The sequence below is a fragment of the Diabrotica virgifera genome, chromosome 8, assembly GCF_917563875.1.
Source record: "Diabrotica virgifera virgifera chromosome 8, PGI_DIABVI_V3a".
Lineage (NCBI taxonomy): Eukaryota > Metazoa > Arthropoda > Insecta > Coleoptera > Chrysomelidae > Diabrotica > Diabrotica virgifera.
In genome coordinates, this window is record NC_065450.1 from 107,304,394 (window position 1) to 107,323,009 (window position 18,616).

Here is an 18,616-nt window from a genome sequence, read left to right on the forward strand (position 1 = left end):
TCAAAAGTAAACAAGTTACGCTCAAAATAAAGTTAGTCCCTCTTTTTTGGTAAAAAAATCGGGAAAATCACCCCCTAATTAGTATCTCAAATGAACTTAATCGTTACGACTTCACAAGTTTCTTGACTCGCGTATGCATTGTTTATATGATCTGTAAGTTTCATCGGTTCAAAGTCCTTATTTTTGAAAGGGGTTGAACGAGTCACTGATCACGAATGTATGCAAATTTAGAAACACCAAATCTTAATCAATTTTTGTCTAACAGAAAAACAAAAAAATACACGATATTCAGAACAGCAATGCTGACTTTTTTGTTTTTCGAGATTTTTGGTATCTGTAACAGTTTTTAAGTTATTTTGAAAAAAAAAATGATATTTTTCAAAATTTAATTTTTTAAAAATTTCACTTTAAAACCAAATTTTTTCAAAAATTGGTACTTTGAATCGATGAAACTTACAGATCATATAAACACAACATAAATAAAATAATTTATGGAGCGGTAACGATTTATTTCATTTAAGTTGCTAATTAGGGGGTGGTCTTCCCGATTTTTTTTGCCAAAACAAAAGGGACCAACTTTATTTTGAGCGTAACCTGCTTAAATTTAATGTTAAAAAAACTTTTTATAAAAACAGAAATAAAGCTCTTTTTAAACACTTTAAAAAAGTTATAATGGATTCTCCCCAAAAAGTGCTTAATTTTTTGGATATTTCACTTAAAAGTATTCTATTTAAAATTTGGTGATTATGAATCTATTTTTCATTGGCTATAACTCTGGCTTTACGAGGTCCAGAGACCTAACGCATACACTATTTTTTAACTTTTTTACAGGCCATATTTTTGCTAAGAACGTTTTTTTCGACAAAATACTTACTTTTTGAGTTATTTGCGAAAAACCGTCTAAAAATGTAGTTATTTTGTTGAAAAATGAACATATTCATTCGCAAATAACTCGAAAAGTGTTGACTTGGCGAAAAAGTTCTATATAGTATTTTTACTACAAAAACGTTATTACGTAGGTCAAAATTTTTGACGTAAGAGAACTGTCAAAACATTAGATTGTGACTTTTCATTATTGCCATGTTTATAATAAACATGACAATAATGAAAGTCACATTCTAATGTTTTGACCTACGTAATAACGTTTTTGTAGTAAAAATACTATAGAACAAAAGTTGCTTAGAATTAATCAGTTTATCCACTTCCAGACTTATTTTAAAGGTTTCTTTTTTCACCCCCAAAAAGGGCGAAAGCGCACATCAGCACAATATCACTTTTTTTATTTGACATGTAAGCTATACGTATGCCAAATTTCGTGTCAATCCAACCGGTTCTTTAAAATTTAGAGAAAAAAATCGTGAAAAAATGTACTATTTTTATATAAAAAATATAAGAGACTAAACACACTTTACGTTGCAAACGAAACAAAATCTGCCTCACAATTTCGGCATACAGTTGATCCCAAACCCTTTTTTCAGTGCGTCATTAATTTTGACGTCATATAAGATTTTAAGAATGTCGCGAATCACTGCATGACATTTTAGGCCGCTTGCAAACGAACCACTTTTTGAAGTCGAAGTTGGAAGCAAAAAGTCGAGCGTTTGTGGTTGTCTGTCGCTACTTGAAGTCGTCATTGAACAACAATGCAAAACGCATTTCCCGATGGCTGACTTTTCAATAATTGTATCGATTCTCATTTCACACGAAACTGTTTCCAACGTTTCCTTCTTTGTCTGCACTTTCGAAGGAGCAATAAAAGCAATGTTTCTTCGTTCGAATTCATAATTAATCTGCTGTACAGACTGTATTTTGTTGCCGCTGTTAACTATAAAAAGGAGTCGATCAGAACGACTTCGACTTTAAAAAGTGGTTGTGTCTGTAAGCGTTCTTAGTTAAATGTAACAGTTGTCAGAATATCTATGTTTATATAAATCTCAATATGTATATAAATATTTACCAGAATATTGATACATATTTAACCTTTAACTACCCGCGCATCAAGTTATAACATAACTACACGCGTGGCGTACTTTATACGCCACAAGAAAATACACTTAAAAACAGCGGATTTGTTTATTTTTTTTTTGAAAAAATACACTCAGTTGTTTGTTATAAACCTTATTCAGCATCAGTGAATACTTGGAGTTCTCAGTAAGTGAATTGGGATTTATAACTGGAAGCATGGAATAACTGGATTCCACGATAAATAAAATTACTAATAAAATTTTTTTTGAAATGTGATATTTTTTACAGGAGAAAAAGTATTGTTTATAAAGAAAAATATATTTTGTGCCATATTGACTAAAGAACAATTGAAATATGTACTTATATTACTATTTATATTAATATAATCGTGGCGTATATTATCCACCACCGGAAACAACACATAATAAACTGTAAATTAAAATCTTCCCAGAACGCCGATTATAACAAAACTAAATCCAAATTGTAAAGCACATTCCAGTGATAGGTTAGAGAGATAAACAAGGTCAAAAATTAAATTTTTAAATATATTTGCAGTAGAATTCTTATATCTGGCGTACAAAATACGCCAGCGCGTGTAGTTAAAGGTTAAAATATTTTAAGGAAAAAATAAATAAATATAGAATACACTTCTGGACCTCGGAGGTAAACTACACTATGTTGATATGGTGTTGTTTTGAATAAGTTCCTTTAATCCACTTATTTTATTACATACTTAGATTATACAAAGTAGTTATACAGGGTGTCCAGAAACTCTACCGACAAACGAAGACAGGAGATTCCTCAAATAATTTTAAGATAATTTAACAAAATTCACCTAGTCCGAATATGCTTCCTAAGGAAGCTAGAGCTCTTATAAGATGGCGTCTTATAATTAGTTTTTCTTATATACCTCCAGAACGCTTCTAGTTAGAAAAACAAAAATTGGTACGCATATTTATCTTCCAGAGATAAATCGACTACATCCATTGCGAATTTCTAGTACTGGTCATAGGCATCCGTTTTGGGTAGAGCAACGGTTATTTTATCGCATAACTTTTTTTTCTTTAAAATTTAAGCATTTTTGACTCTGGAATATTAAATTGTGAGGTATTCTAGTACTAAAAGGTACTCTTGCTTTATGTCGGTAAGACACACGGTTTTCTAAAAAATCGATTTGAAAATTTTTCGTCTCTTGAATTTGAAAAAAAAACGGTGTATTTTACCAACTTAAAGCAAGAGTAACTTTTAGTACTAGAATACGAATACCTCATAATTTAATAATCTGGTGTCAAAATTGCTTAAAGATTAAAGACAAAAAGTTATGCGATATACTGAATTCGCTCTATCGAGATTCACTTTGACACTGACGTTAGTAATTTCTTTTTTGAAAAGTTCAGTTGTCAGAAGTGACTGGAAATTACTACAAAACCAACACACCTGCTCATATCCAATATTATTAATAGTAAACAGACATAAAAATAACATAAACCTTACGCCAATCAATAATTATTTATTTGCACCATTATGATGTATTGATAACAAATGAGAAAATTATTTATTGTACAAAATAAAAATATTTTGTAGAAATAAACTTCACAAAATTGTATGATATTAGTTGACACTCCCACTATTTCTAATATTCTTCTTTTTTTAATGAAAGGTTAAGTTGATTTGAGTTGATTTTAGCAGTTAATAGTGTGAGGTAGGAATTTTTGTGTTGTATGTTTCCTATTCCGAATGTGTCAAAAAAATCTCGCGAGAGCGAATGTAGTATAAAATACCCGTTGACCTACCCAAAACCGAAGCATATGACCGGTACTGGAAATTCGCAATTAATGAAATCGATTTGTCTCTGAAATACAATTAAACGTACAAGTTTTTGTTTTTCTAAATAGTTTTTTTTTAATTCAAAAAACGAAACATTTTCAAATTAATTTTTCTAGAAAACGGTGTATCCTATCGACTTAAAGCAAGTGTACCTTTTAGTACTAGAATACCTCACAATTTAATAATCCAGAGTAAAAAATGCTTAAAAATTAAACACAACAAACTTATGCGATAAAGTAACCGTTGCCCTACCTAAAACGGACGCCTATGACCGATACTACAAATTCGTAATGGACGGAATAGCCTTACCTCTAAGATAAATACGTATACCAATTTGTGTTTTTCTAAAGATGTTTAAGAAACACTAATGACCAGACGCCATCTTCAAATAGCTCTAGCTCCCTTAGGAAGCATTTTCGGACTAGGTGAATAGGGAACTTGCACATTTTTTTTATTACATAATAATGTTCAGTTTTGTTTAAAAATGAAATTTCCAAAATTTCACGCTTCAAAAACTCGTAATAACTTTTTAAAGTCTTCTGCGGTATAAAATAGTTCAAACGACCAGTGACGTCACATAGTTTTATTATACAGTGATGAGCACACTAATAACCGGCAAAATAGCGCAAAAGATGGAAAACATAATACATTGCGAAACAAAAAGAGATGAAACTAGTGGAGATGGAAATGATCGTTATAAACGTATAATAGTATATTGTACAACAAGTGAGAAAAAAGACATATTTCTCACGGGAGCAGAAGTTTGTTGGCACGAGCCGAGGCACGAGGCGAGTGCCGCAAATCAAGCAAGGGAGAAATATGTCATTTTCTCATGTGTTGTACACTGTACTTTTTCTATGGATGCGGTTTTGTTAAGAGTTCATCAAACTTCAAAATAAAATCATTTAGGTGCTTTTAGGTATACGTACTATATGCATTACTTGAAATAAAGTACATATACATGTAGGTATTTAATATTCTTAAAATTTATATATGTTATTTATTTAAAATTCTAATTAACAGTTATTTTTGAACAGTTTTGAAGGTAATTCCTGGTAAGTTTTGCTTCAACACATTTTATTAGACAATATTAATAAATTGTGTTTGTATTGTACATGTTACCATGGAAACGTGATCGTATGTACAGAAAACCGTAGGAGAACCCGTGAGAAAAAATATTTCTCACTGCAATGGCCGACTTTTCTCACTGCGTGCGAAATTGTTCGTTTTGAATGTATGTAAGTAGTGAGAGAAGTTGCACATTCTATAGCATCCATAGAAAAATTAACATTACATTACATAGTTTCCCACCCTTAGACGTCTGTGACAGGAGTATTTTATAAAATTCTACTGTCACTGTGACAGTTGTCATACTCCTCTGCAGTGGCGGCTCGTGATTTTTACAATAGGGGAGGCTATACCTAACTGTAAAATATCTAGACAAATTTGCACTAGCAAAAAAATGCGCCAAAAAATGTAATTTAAGGCCCCATCTTTTGACCATTTTTTATTTACATTTCATAATATCATCCTAATTCATAATTTCATGATATCATCATTTTAAAAATAGTTAGTCTAATAGTAAAAGTTTAATACCAAAGTTTGTGTCGTTTATTTGTTAACAATTCCATCTATTTGTAAATAGATACCTATGCATATCAAAATAAATACAGATTTGAAGTTTTGCAGTACATACATAATGAAGCTTCAAATTTTTTAAGATACTCAATTGAATTTTTTTAATTCTAAACGCGGCCTACTGCGAATTCAAAAACACGATAAATTACCGATATTTTGCTTTGAGTTAGAGATATCGGAAAAAGTTATTTGAGCAAGTTGCTGCAAATATTATTATAACCCCACATACCAAATTTCATAACAAAATTCGCACTTTTAGATTTTTCATTATTTTTAGTCAGGGCCCTAAAATTCGTTGTCCCGAGACGCACCCAACCACCCAACGGAGCTGAGAAGCTAATCTGCCTCCTTTGGTATATCTCCAGGCAGCGTGTGATGGCGCCGTAGATGCCACTGTTAGGAGACCGGGTCTCCTTAAACGCCTGCTGCGCTGCACGGAGCATTAGTAACGGAGAATGCTGGGCTTCTCGGCTCCGTTCGTGCATCTCGGGATAACCCAGGGTCCTGCCTACAATAATATGTAATAAAACTGAGACGCGATCATGCGTTCTAATGCTAATGCACCGTACGTATGGATAATTAGTGATAATATGGAATTTACACGTTGTATAATAGTGAGAGTAATTGTTGTTTTCGCGATTCATGATAAACAAAACAGTATAGAGTGTGTAAAAAATTTATGGGGAGGCTGAGCCTCCCTTGCCTCCTCTGACGAGCCGCCACTGCTCCTCTGATACGTCTAAAGGTGGGAAACTATGTAATTTAATGTTAATTTATACGTTTATAACGATCATTTCCATCTCCACTAGTTTCATCTCTTTTTGTTTCGCTATGTATTATGTTTTCCATCTTTTGAGATATTTTGCCGGTTATTAGCACGCTCATCACTGTATAGTTATGATTATGGTTATATCAAATACTATTGACTGTAATACATCCAACTCCCACAGAAATCTTGAAGCACGTTGCCACTAGCGCCACTGTCGGCTTGCGGTGAAACTACGTTGTGACAACGTTAAATTTGACGTAAACATTCAAATTTAATTTTATAAATTTTTGAATAACAAGCTAATTTTGCTAAATTAAATTAAAATAAAAATAGTCAGTTATACAAAAACAATAATAAAGCAATTTTATAAATGTAAGGTTAGATTGCTCTGGTTATCACCGTAGACCGCCTAGATGGCGCTATTTTTTTGCTTCCTCAAATGTAATGGAAAATGTCAAGAGTTGTATGTATTACAGTCCATAGTATTTGGTTATATTTAGGTATGTTTTTCTTCTCCTTCTTTAGTTTATCGCCTCCAACTACTTGGGTATTTGGCCAGCTCATCGTCGGGAATAAGGGAAAAATATTTATATTCTAATGAGATTTATCGTATGTCATTATAATAATATATACCAGTTTGTTGAGATTGGAGTTTGATACACCCGTGTTGAGCTGCCCCCCCCCCCCCACTTGCAAAAATTATGAGCTTTCATATTCCGCACAAATTTTGAGCTCATTACAATGAGCGGGAATTTAATATTTTAGTGGGTAGTGAGTAGTGGGGGGCTGACTCAGCTTAAAAATAGGGATATTGAATCGATCTTTGCGGCAGAATTACGAGCTATTTATGAGCTCTTGAGATGATATAGTTTCGATTTTTAAGCTCATCCCCTTCACCCCCAAACAACCCTTTAATTGATTTAACTTAAGAGAAACATCCTGCAAAAAAAATATATCGTATCGCGGGTATAATTCCTTTAGCTTATAATATATTCTAAGAATAAACTCTTAAATCACGCGCATTTCGATTATTGAGCAACAACCCCTTCGCAAGAAAACCACCCCATCTTCCCGGCTTAAGAGAGAGTTGTACTTAAAATGCATTAAATTATTTGGCGACTACATATATAATTTAATAATTTATGAGCTCCCAAAATACGCGTATTTAGATCATTAAATTGCAATTTCTTTTGTATAGTGCAGTCACTGAAGGTAAAAATCAACTATTACCTTCAATTTCGGTGAACCTTCATCGATTTTCACGAAAATTGGTGAGTGGTTATAGGATACCTCAAGAAACAAAGGTGACATGGTGCTACCTTGCGCCTTTACCCTGAGGGTGGATACCACCCCTTCTCGGGGGTGAAAATTATTTTGTTAAAAATAACTCCACAGATCGATAGCAGGATAAATTATAAGCATAATTTGTTATATAAAGCTATTAAAATAAGTCAATACTTTTTGAGTTATTAAAGTTCAAAGATTTTAATTATTCGTGAAAAAAATGCATGTTTTAAAGCGGTTTTTCGTAAATCACTGAAAAACTGTAAGTTTTTCCAAAAAAGTTAATAGTAGTTTAATTCATATAGCTTATATTCTATGAATAAACTCTTAAATCACGCGCATTTCGATCATTAAGCTGCAACCCCTTCGCAAGAAAATCACACCATCTTCTCGGCTTAATACAGAATTGTACTTAAAATGAATTAAATTAATTATTTGGCGACTACATATCATTTAATAATTTATGAGCTCGCAAAATACACGCATTTAAATTATTGAATTGCAATTTTCTTTCTATAGTGCAGTCACTGCAGGTAAAAATCAACTGCGACCTTCGATTTCGGTGAACGAAAATTGGTGAGTGGATAGAGGATACCTCAAGGAACCAAAATAACATGGTACCAACTTGCAGTTTTTGCCTAGGGTAGATGTCACCCCTTCTCGGGGGGTGAAAATTACTTTATTAAAAATAACTCCACAAATCGATAGAGGGACAAATTCTAAGCAAAATTTGTTATACATATAATGTTATTAAAATAAATCAATACTTTTTGAGTCATCTAAGATCAAATATTTTAATTTTTGTTAAAAAATGCATGCTTTAAAGCGAGTTTTCATAAATAACTCAAAAACTGTTTTTACAAAAAAGTTTTCATCACTAAAATTGAAGCTAATAAAAACTATAATAAATTCCAAACTTATAAAATCATTTAATGTTATTTTAAAGTAAGTTATAGGTAATTGAATATTAGGGCAGTCAATGAGGGTATGTGGCTCCGAATTCTATCCTACTACATAGATATACGTGATATTTTGACAATAAGTAGGGAATAGCCCAAGAAACAAAGTCTACCCTATGCCGATGTGTGCTTTTGTCTTGGGGGCGGTTGCCACCCCTTCTCGGGGGGTGGAAATTTTTTTGCTTAAATAACTACGAAAGTTGCTAGAGAACCTTGCTAGCAAAAACTGTTTTTTTCGAAAACTCAATACTTTTTGAGTATTGAGTTTTCGAAATACTCAAAAATATAAATAGTAAATAGTTTTTTGCGAATACCTTAAGAACTATGCATCTAACTAAAAAAACTATATTATACATTTTTGGATCTTATAAAATAACAAAGAGATTCTTTCCTTTATGAATCTTCTAGTTATAACGCAAAAAGAGATATGGTAAGTGAAAAAACTTGTTTTCTTGGTGCATGCTCAAATCAGGTATTTAATTTGAAATAACAGAGAAACGGAAAATAACTTTTGTTGTGCTTGAAAAGACCTTTAAAATAAGCAATATTAAATGTCGATTACATTCAAACTATGCGAGATAATTTGTAAAAAAAATTGATGACTAACGTATTTTAAGAAAAAAATGAGAAGTGTATTTAACCACTCATCCACAAGAATTTAAATTCATCGTCTTCCTTCTACAATACATTTTGCTATAGTGTTATTTTTATGCTTAAAAAGTTGGGCGGGTTTAAAATGAATGGTTTTTGAAAAAAATAAGATCAAATTATTGAGCGCATTTTTAAATTTTCTTAAAAATCTTCTTTTTCTCCATGTAACTCGAAAATGATAAGAGATGCCAAAAAAAAAAGATGCCATACAAAAATGAAGGTTTCTTCTAGATAAACATTTTAATTTTATTTTTTATAACAGTATCTCTTATCATTTTCAAGTTACATGGAGATAAAGAAGATTTTTAAGAAAATTTAAATATGCGCTCTATAATTTTTTGCAGCATATCTCGCTTAGTTTGAATGTAATCGACATTTAATATTGCTTATTTGAAAGGACTTTTCAAGCACAATAAAAGGTATTGGTGGCATTATATACATAAAATCGACTGTTTCTCTGTTATTTCAAGTTGAATACACTGCTTTGTTCATGCACCAAAAAACAAACTCTTTTTACCTACCATATCTCTTTTTGTGTTATAACTAGAAGATTGAAGAAGGAACAAATCTCTTTGTTTTTTTATGAGCTACAAAAATGTTTTATATAGTTTTTTTAGTTAGATGCATTGTTTTTACGGTATTCGCAAAAAACCGTTTGAAAAGGTGTTATATTTCAATGAAAATGGCCAATTTTCAACCACGAATAACTCAAAAAGTATCGAGTTTTCGAAAAAAAATTTTAGTACAGTTTTTGCTTAGAATTGGGTTCTCTAGCAACTTCCGTAGTTGTTTAACCAAAAAAAATTCCACCCCCGAGAAGGGGGGTGGGAACCGCCCCCAAGACAAAAGCACACATCGGCATAGGGTAGACTTTGAATAAGGAGATGTTTTCAGGTTAATCCTAAAATTTCAATAAAATCTATGCAGTAGGATAGAATTCGTGGGTAATAACCTGTTCTTTCTCTCATTGACTGCCCTATATATTTTTTTTCTGCGACTATTCAAATCTAAGGATTCAAGCTTAAATAACGGGAAAGAGATGCATTTTATAACACTTACTAAATACTTGTCAAAGTACTTAGAAATACTTATCAAATGAGCTCCAGAAAAAGTTGATAGTGTCAAAATTTATACTCCAAACATTTTTCCAAAAAATAATATTGTTTTTTTTTCGAATAACTGTCAATTTTTATGGTATCAGGCACATCCAACTATTTGAAAGGTAATTTCAAGAGCTATAAAACTGTATTACATTTTAAATCTTTCAAATACTTTATTTTTTTATGATAATAGATTAAAGGGCTCCAGTTACATTGTTCTCGCAGTAAAATTTAGACTTAAACGTTTCTATCTTGGTTATTTTGATTCATACAGAAATCAAAAGACAAGTAAAATCTTAAATAAGTTATATTATGCTAATAAAAAACTCAAATTTCGTTGCCTATCTAGAATTTTTTACGTGTATCGAGTATTGTTGGAGTTATTATCAAAAACAAATAATTTACGAAAATTTGAAAAGTTTTTAATTAAATAATAGATTACTAAAGATTTTAATTTTTGTGGAAATGCCGTTCGGTTTATTTTTCACTCTTTACTAAAAAATTTGAAAGGGTCCTATTATTTTCATGTTCATTTGCTTAACTTTGATGATATTAACTTCTTTCGGTGCTCATTTACTAAGTATTTCTGAGTACTTTGACAAATGTATATTAAGTATATTTTATAAAATGCATCGGTTTCCTGTTAATTAGGCTTGAATAATTAGATTTGAGTACTCGCCGAAAAATAAAATAGATTTAATTACCTATAACTCACTTTGAATTAATAACAAAAGGTTTTTCAAAGCTTTAATTTTGGTAATGATAACTTTTTTGTAAAAACTTACAATTTTTAAGTGATGTATGAAAAACCGCTATAAAACATGCATTTTTTCACGAAAAATTAAAATCTTTGATCTTTAATAACTCAAAAAGTATTGATTTATTTTAATAACTTTATATTAGTTATTTTTAATAAAATAATTTTCACCCCCGAGAAGGGGCGTTATCCACCCTCAGGGTAAAGGCGCAAGGTAGCACCATGTCATGTAATATGTAGTCGCCAAATAATTAATTTAATGCATTTTAAGTACAACTCTCTCTTAAGCCGTGAAGATGGGGTGGTTTTCTTGCGAAGGGGTTGTAGCTCAATAATCGAAATGCGCGTGATTCAAGAGTTTATTCTTAGAATATATAAGCTATAGGAATTATATCCTATAGCTACACAAAGAGAAAAGGAAGCGGATGTATTAAAATGAGAAATGAGCACTACATGATTTTTGGAGGTGTTAATGAGTCAGAACGTGCGAGGGCAGGAGTTGCCCTAATGGTTCACAGAAATGAGCACAAAAATATCACCAGATGGAAAAATATTTAGGAAAGACTCCTTAAAATAGATATCAGTAAAAACGAGAAGACAACAATTATTGTTGGGTATGGACCATCGGAAAATGAAGCCAAGGAACTCAAAGATAGCTTCTGGGAACAATTACAGGACGAAATGGACCAAATAAATCATAAGGTCATAATAGTAGGCGATTTTAATGGGCGAGTAGGGTCAAGCAATGAATATGACTATCCTATACGACCATATGGAGAAATATTCAGGAATAATAATGGACAAAGAGTCATCGAGTTTAGCATCATGAATGATATGCAAGTTAGTAACACATTTTTTCAACACAAGGAGATTCATAAATACACACGAGTGATGGATTCGCGGAACAAAAAATCCGTTATTGACCTAGTATTAGTACAGAACAGATATAAAAATGAAATAGCGGACGTTCGTGTTAAAAGAGGTTATGAGATCAGCTCGGATCATTTTCTCGTTGAAGCTAAAATAAAGACAAGGAGAGAACAGACATTTAATATTAAAAATGAAGAAAATCGCTACGAACAACCAAGTATTAAAGTATACAAACTTCAGTCTGAAAATATTAGGAAAGAATACTGTCGTAAATTAAATGAAGAAATACGAAAAACAAATTGGAAAAATGAGGATGATATAGAAATATTATGGAATATTTTTAAGGAGCTGGTATATGCAACTGGGGGTAAAGTATGTGGTGTAACGAAAGGAAGATATCTGAATGGTACAGCTTGGTGGAATAATGACATAAAATTGGAAGTTTCGAAGAAGAAAAAATTGTGGAAAAAGTATATAAGCAATAAAAGTGAAAGTAATTATCAAGAATATAAGGAACAGAGAATACTGGTTAAAAATAAAATTAAAGAAGCTAAGAATCGTCAATGGGAAGAATTTGGAAATAAAATGGAAAGTGATAGTAAGGGTAATGCGAAGTTGCTCTATAGGACCCTAAAAAATCTAAGACAAAAGAAATCAAACGGAGTAACAGGTTTAGAGGACAAAGATGGTAACATATTATTAAAAAATGAAGAGATTACCGAAAGATGGCGGGAACATTTTATGGAATTATTAATGGGAGACAACAACGAAATAGAGAATGACAGGGAGGAGTACAATTTAAATGAACAACAAGATGATGATGACATAACATACGAAGAATACAGGAAGCAATTCTAAAATTAAAAAATGGCAAGGCTGCAGGACGCGATAATATTAAGGCTGAGCTAATTAAATATATACAAGGAGAAGGATTACAATTATTATGGAAGATCATAAGGAGCTGTTGGCGTACCGGATGCATACCTAGAGATTGAACTCTTGCAACTATTCTACCATTACACAAAAAAGGTGATAAACATAAGTGTTCTAACTACAGGGGAATATCATTGTTGGTAGTTGCTAGTAAAATCTACGAAATAATACTAGAGAAAAAGCTGCGAGAAAATATCGAGGCCACACTGGATGACAGCCAATGTGGCTTTAGGCCAGGGCGAGGTACAACCGATCTGATATTCACGGTGAGACAGTTATCAGAAAAAGCTCTAGAGCAGGGTTGGCCAAACTGTGGCTCGCGAGCCACATGTGGCTCTTTGAAGGATAATTTGTGGCTCTCAATAAATCTACCTGAATTATGTTTAATTTTGTGTTTCAAAATGTGTTAAATTACTGACAACAAATATAAAAGACTAGTGTAACATCAGAAATTAGACAAGGAAACCTCTTATCACCGTTGCTATTCAATTTGGCCTTAGAATATAAGTAAAGTATCATCTGACTGAGCTGACAGGGCGAATCCGCGGATTCGCGCCTTGCGAATCGAGGATCAAAACTATTGTTGGCCATTGCTGATGATGTAGGTGCAGTCGCTCATTCTACAAGAGACGTGGGAGAGGTATTTTCACAACTCGAGGAAGAAACGGGCAGTCTCTAGTCTGGGGCTTCGAATAAACGAAGAGAAGACATAACTAATGACCACAACTTCGAAGTAGTAAGCGTTTAAATATCTAGGGGCAGTAATCACAGATGATGACCACATATAAAAAGAGGTCTCAGCAAGGATATCTGCGTGGGAAAGAGAAAGATTTTTAAGATCTAAGCTGATAAAAAGACAATCTAGATTAAGACTGTACATGTCTATTGATCGTCCAATTGTTACATATGGAAGTGAAACATGGACTCCACATCGTACGTGAAAGGAAAGTTCTCAGAATGATATTTGGCCCTCAAAGAGAATTGACATGTGAGTGGAGAAGGCGCAGCAAAGCTGAATTGGTGACTGTATGGTACTGAAAACATCGCCAGATTCAGATATATAAAAAGCTAAGATAAAATGTGCAGGTCATGTGATAAGATCAGAGGAAGACAGAGGTGTTAAAGACAGTGTTTTTTGAGAGATGGGTGAAGGATAATGAAGAATCAAAGTATGTATCCTGAACTAGTAAAAACTGCTTGTAGAATTATTTGCATATTTGAAACAACTATGTGAAACATTTTATGTCACTTTAAAATTCGTGAAATCCAAACTCTGAGGGAAAAATTTCATACCTTTTTTACACTTTTTAAAGAATTGTTTAATTGCGGCTCGGGAAAAATTTCAAATTTTGAAAAATGGCTCAGACTTTCAAGGAGTTTGGCCACCCCTGCTCTAGAGCATAACAGTAAGTTGTTTCTCTGTTTTGTGGACTTGGAAAAAGCATTTGATCGCGCGCCACGGAACAAAATCTGGGAAATATTAAACCGTAGAAATGTGAAACCGAAGTTAATCCAAGCAATAAAGAGTATATATAAATGTACACGTAATAATGTAAGAACGAACAATCGCTCATCTCTAGAATTCTACACAAGGACAGGTGTAAGACAAGGTGGTGTTCTGAGTCCTTTGTTATTCATCGCTCAAATGGACGAAATTGCAAAAGAATGCAGAGCTAAGGTAAAAAGAACTAGGGTTGGGGTGTATAAACTTCAACAAGTTTAATTGTGGCAAAATCAGAAAAATACTTGCAAGTGAATGTGAATGTTTGGAATGAAGCCTTTAAGAAATTTGGGATGAAAATAAATATTGAAAAAACAGAAGCTTTAGTAATATCGAAAACTCAAGAAAATATAAATGTAAAGCTGAATAATGAGACCATTACACAAGTAGAGGACTTCAAGTATCTAGGATCAAGAATGAATGTGCAAGGAAATATAGAACCAAAAATAAACAGCAGGGTAATGAGTGCAACAAAATTATACTATGCACTAAATAAAAGTTTTATTAGGAAGAAAGAAGTAAGCCTGAAAACAAAAATGAAAGTATTTCAAACTGTACACGAGCCGGTGCTACTCTACGGTAGTGAAATGTGGACAGTGAACGACAACATCCGTAGTAAAATCCAAGCATGCGAAATGCGATATTTACGTGCGGTATCCGAGGTGACCAGACGTGATCGTATAAGAAATGAAAACATACGTGAAAGGTGCGGTGTTGGAAGGACCTTAGACAGACTTGAAACGAAACAGTTATCGTGGTTCGGACATATGGCGAGAATGAGTGAAGGTAGAACTGTAAAGAGGATATGGAAAGCGGCATCTGACATCAAACGACGAAGAGGCAGGCCAGCAAGAGCGTGGAACGCAAATATTGGAAAGGCTTGCGTAAAAAGAAATATTGGGTGGAGAGAAGCAGAAAGACTAGCTACTGACCGAAAGGCATGGAGACGTTTGATTTCTCCACTTACCTCGACACCGTAAGGTACAAGAGGACGGCTTAAGTAAGTAAGTAAGTAAGTAAGTAAATAAGTAAGTAAGTAAGTAAGTAAGTAAGTAAGTAAGTAAGTAAGTAAGTAAGTAAGTAAGTAAGTAGGATTTAATTATTTCAATTAAGCAAATACTCATAATGTTGCCCTCAATTATTGTCAAATTGTCAATGGGCAACGTTATGAGCATTTGCTTAATTGAAATAATTAAATTTAATTATTATTTGATTACCTACTTGTTTTTCATAACTTTGTTATTTTTTATTATCTTGTAAATGGTAGGGAATAAAAATTTGAAATTTTGCAGTTGTATATAACTTTACACACGCTATCAAAATAGCTATCAAAATGACAGTGTTGCCATTTAAGAAAATCAACGATGACGTCATATCTCTAATTTGGGACACCCTGTATACATTATTATTATATGTCAAAAACGACAATTTGAAATACTAATCGACGGGTCTGAGCATTTTTCAAAAAAACAATTAGTATTTTAATTATTGAATTTATTCCAAATTACAGATATAACTTTGTTATTTTCTATTATCTTGTAAATGGTAGAGAATAAAAACATGATATTTTACAGTTGTGTATAACTTTACACACCCTATCAAAATAGCTACCAAGATGACAGTGTTGCCAGTTAAGAAAATCAACGATGACGTCATATCTCTATATTGGGACACCCTGTATACATTATTATTGTATGTCAAAAAGGACAATTTGAAATACTAATCGACGGATCTGAGCATTTTTCAAAAAAACAATTAGTGTTTGAGATATTGAATTTATTCCAAATTACAGACTCTCTCTGTATATAGAGTCGGAGTCATGACAAAAATGGAAATCGAGATACAGTATATAATTAGGAAAATAGCGAAGGGGGAAAAAGATAAGGGTAATACAGCAAAAATAGGGTATAGGAAGCTAAATATTAAGAGGATCGGTACGTATTTTCGGCTGCAATGCTATTCAAATGGGGATTCATTTTTTTCGAATCCTGAGAAAACTAATAAGTATTTTTGAAAAATTTAAACGCAGAATGAAAGATTACGTTATTAGCGAGGGCCGAAAGTCCCTGAGAACTTCTATAATGTTTATTTTAATAAGTTACAGGGGTGAAAAAACTAAGAGAAAATTTAGTGTGATTTTTAATTTCAAATATCTCATTCAAAATAAACTTTTTATTTATTCTAAGGGACTTTCGGCCCTCGGTAATAATTTAGTCTTTCATTCTGCGTTTAAATTTTTCAAAAATATGTATTGGTTTTTTCAGGATTTGAAAAAAATGAACACAATGCCGTGGTAATATTTTCCAAATCTGTCTTTGTCTTACAACGCACTCAACCGAATATAATATTGTCAGCATATATTGTCAGTCAGACACTGACAATCAGTGACAATTTTAAATATTTGACATTGCATCGGGAATATTTTGAGAAATTGATTAAATATTATTGATATATATATAGTGTATTTGATAAATAATTGATTTAAGACGTGAACTTAATAAAAAGTTACCTATTTATTGTGTATTATTTGTGGAAGATCCAAGCAGAGAATACATCAGATATATCCTGTGATCCAAGTATTTTGTTGTTAGAGATGTTCAAAATTGTAAGCGTTCCAAAATAACAACATATTATTAAAAAAATCACTTTAACACTTTTCCTCTTTTCTCGATTGATTATTAGTTTTTGTTGTACAAATAAATTATTACAATCACTGAAAACATAGTTAGTGAAAAAATTATCACATTTATTAACTGAATTAATAATTTGCAATTATAAAAATAACAGTTATCCAAGAACATTCAAAAGCCATCTCTTTAAATTAATTATGACATTTTCAAGTAGAATGACATTCTAGTAATGTTTACATATCCACACCAGTGTGAATTTTACTACACGTAATTTGCCGTGTAAAGACAGAAAAAGTAGGGATACACGTAAAATATTTGCGAATTATGTACCCATAGCCTTAATGGAAAATGTATGAAATGGGATAAGGATAATGGTAAACTGACAGAAAGCACACAGAACAGCCAGAGAGGACTCCCAAAAAACTAAAAAGCAAAGCAGAGACGACTCCAATAAATATAACGACTAAAGCAACGGACAAGTACATGAGATTGGAAAATGATAATACGGAGTATAAACAAGATAAGACAAAACAAAACCATAAGACAGAAAAGCCAAGAGATCAGAAGTCTGACTCCGCAGGGAATGATGAAAAATATAAAGAAATGGACAAAGAAAAAAGAGTGGAAAAAAGGAAGAAAGAGAAAATAAGAATGGCAACATGGAATGTACGCGGCACCTATGAGGAAGGAGCCATGAAGGAATTAGTAAATGAAGTAGGAAGATATAAATTGGATATTGTAGCGGTACAAGAAACAAAACAATTAAGGTCAGAAATAACGGAATTAGACAATGTGGTTTTTTTCAAAAGTGAAGGAGCAGATAGAATGTTGGGAACAGGTTTTATTATAAGAAAAGGTCTAAAAGAAAATATTATGATTTTTAATCTCATATCGGAGAGGATGTGTTATATACGACTAAAAGGGAAAAAAAGAAATATAAGCATTTTAAATGTACACGCCCCTACCGAAGAAAAAGATGAAGAGATAAGACATATATTATGAAAAAATGGAGATGGAGTATGAAAAGATACGGAAACATGACGTCAAAATTATAATGGGAGACGTAAATGCAAAAGTGGGGAAAGAGGCAACCTACAGAAATACAGTAGCAAAGCATAGCAAACACGACGAGTCAAATGACAACGGACAGAGACTGATAAGTTTTGCAATGGAAAAAAATATGGTGGTAAGAAGTACACAGATACAGCGGAAAGAGATACATAAGGGTATGTGGACATCTCCGGACGGAAAAACCGTTAATCAAATTGATCATGTAATGATAGAAAAACGACATGCGGAATTTATTACAAATGTCAGAAGTATGAGAGGGGCAGACTGCAGTTCAGACCATTTTTTAGTAAACATGTAAATGAATGTTGAATGTAAAAGCGAAGTAGAAGAAAAAATAGTCGTGAAGAATGATGCAAAAAGAACAAAATCATACGAAGTAACTGAACTGAAAAAAGAAACAACCAGGCAAAAGTATCAAGAAGAAATAGAAAAATTGTTTTTGGAAACAGATAATGAAGCCACAGGTGTAGAAGAAAGATGGGAACAAATAAAGCACATTACAAAAGAAGTAAGCAGAAAATTGATACCCAGAATTAGACAACAGACAAGAACTAAGGAGTGGTTTGATAGGGAGTGTGTAGAGATGTCAGAAGAGAAGAAAAAGTTAAGAATAAACAAGACAGAGAAGAATATAACCACGTACGAAAACAGTTAACGAAAA

At 32.4% G+C, this 18,616-nt stretch overlaps 1 protein-coding gene across 2 annotated transcripts in view; it reads right to left on the reverse strand.

Moving 5' to 3' along the window:
* LOC126889626 (5'-3' exoribonuclease 1) overlaps positions 1 to 18,616 on the reverse strand; it is a 699,515-nt gene that overhangs the window by 77,172 nt on the left and 603,727 nt on the right. The gene's annotated exons all lie outside the window — the stretch shown is intronic.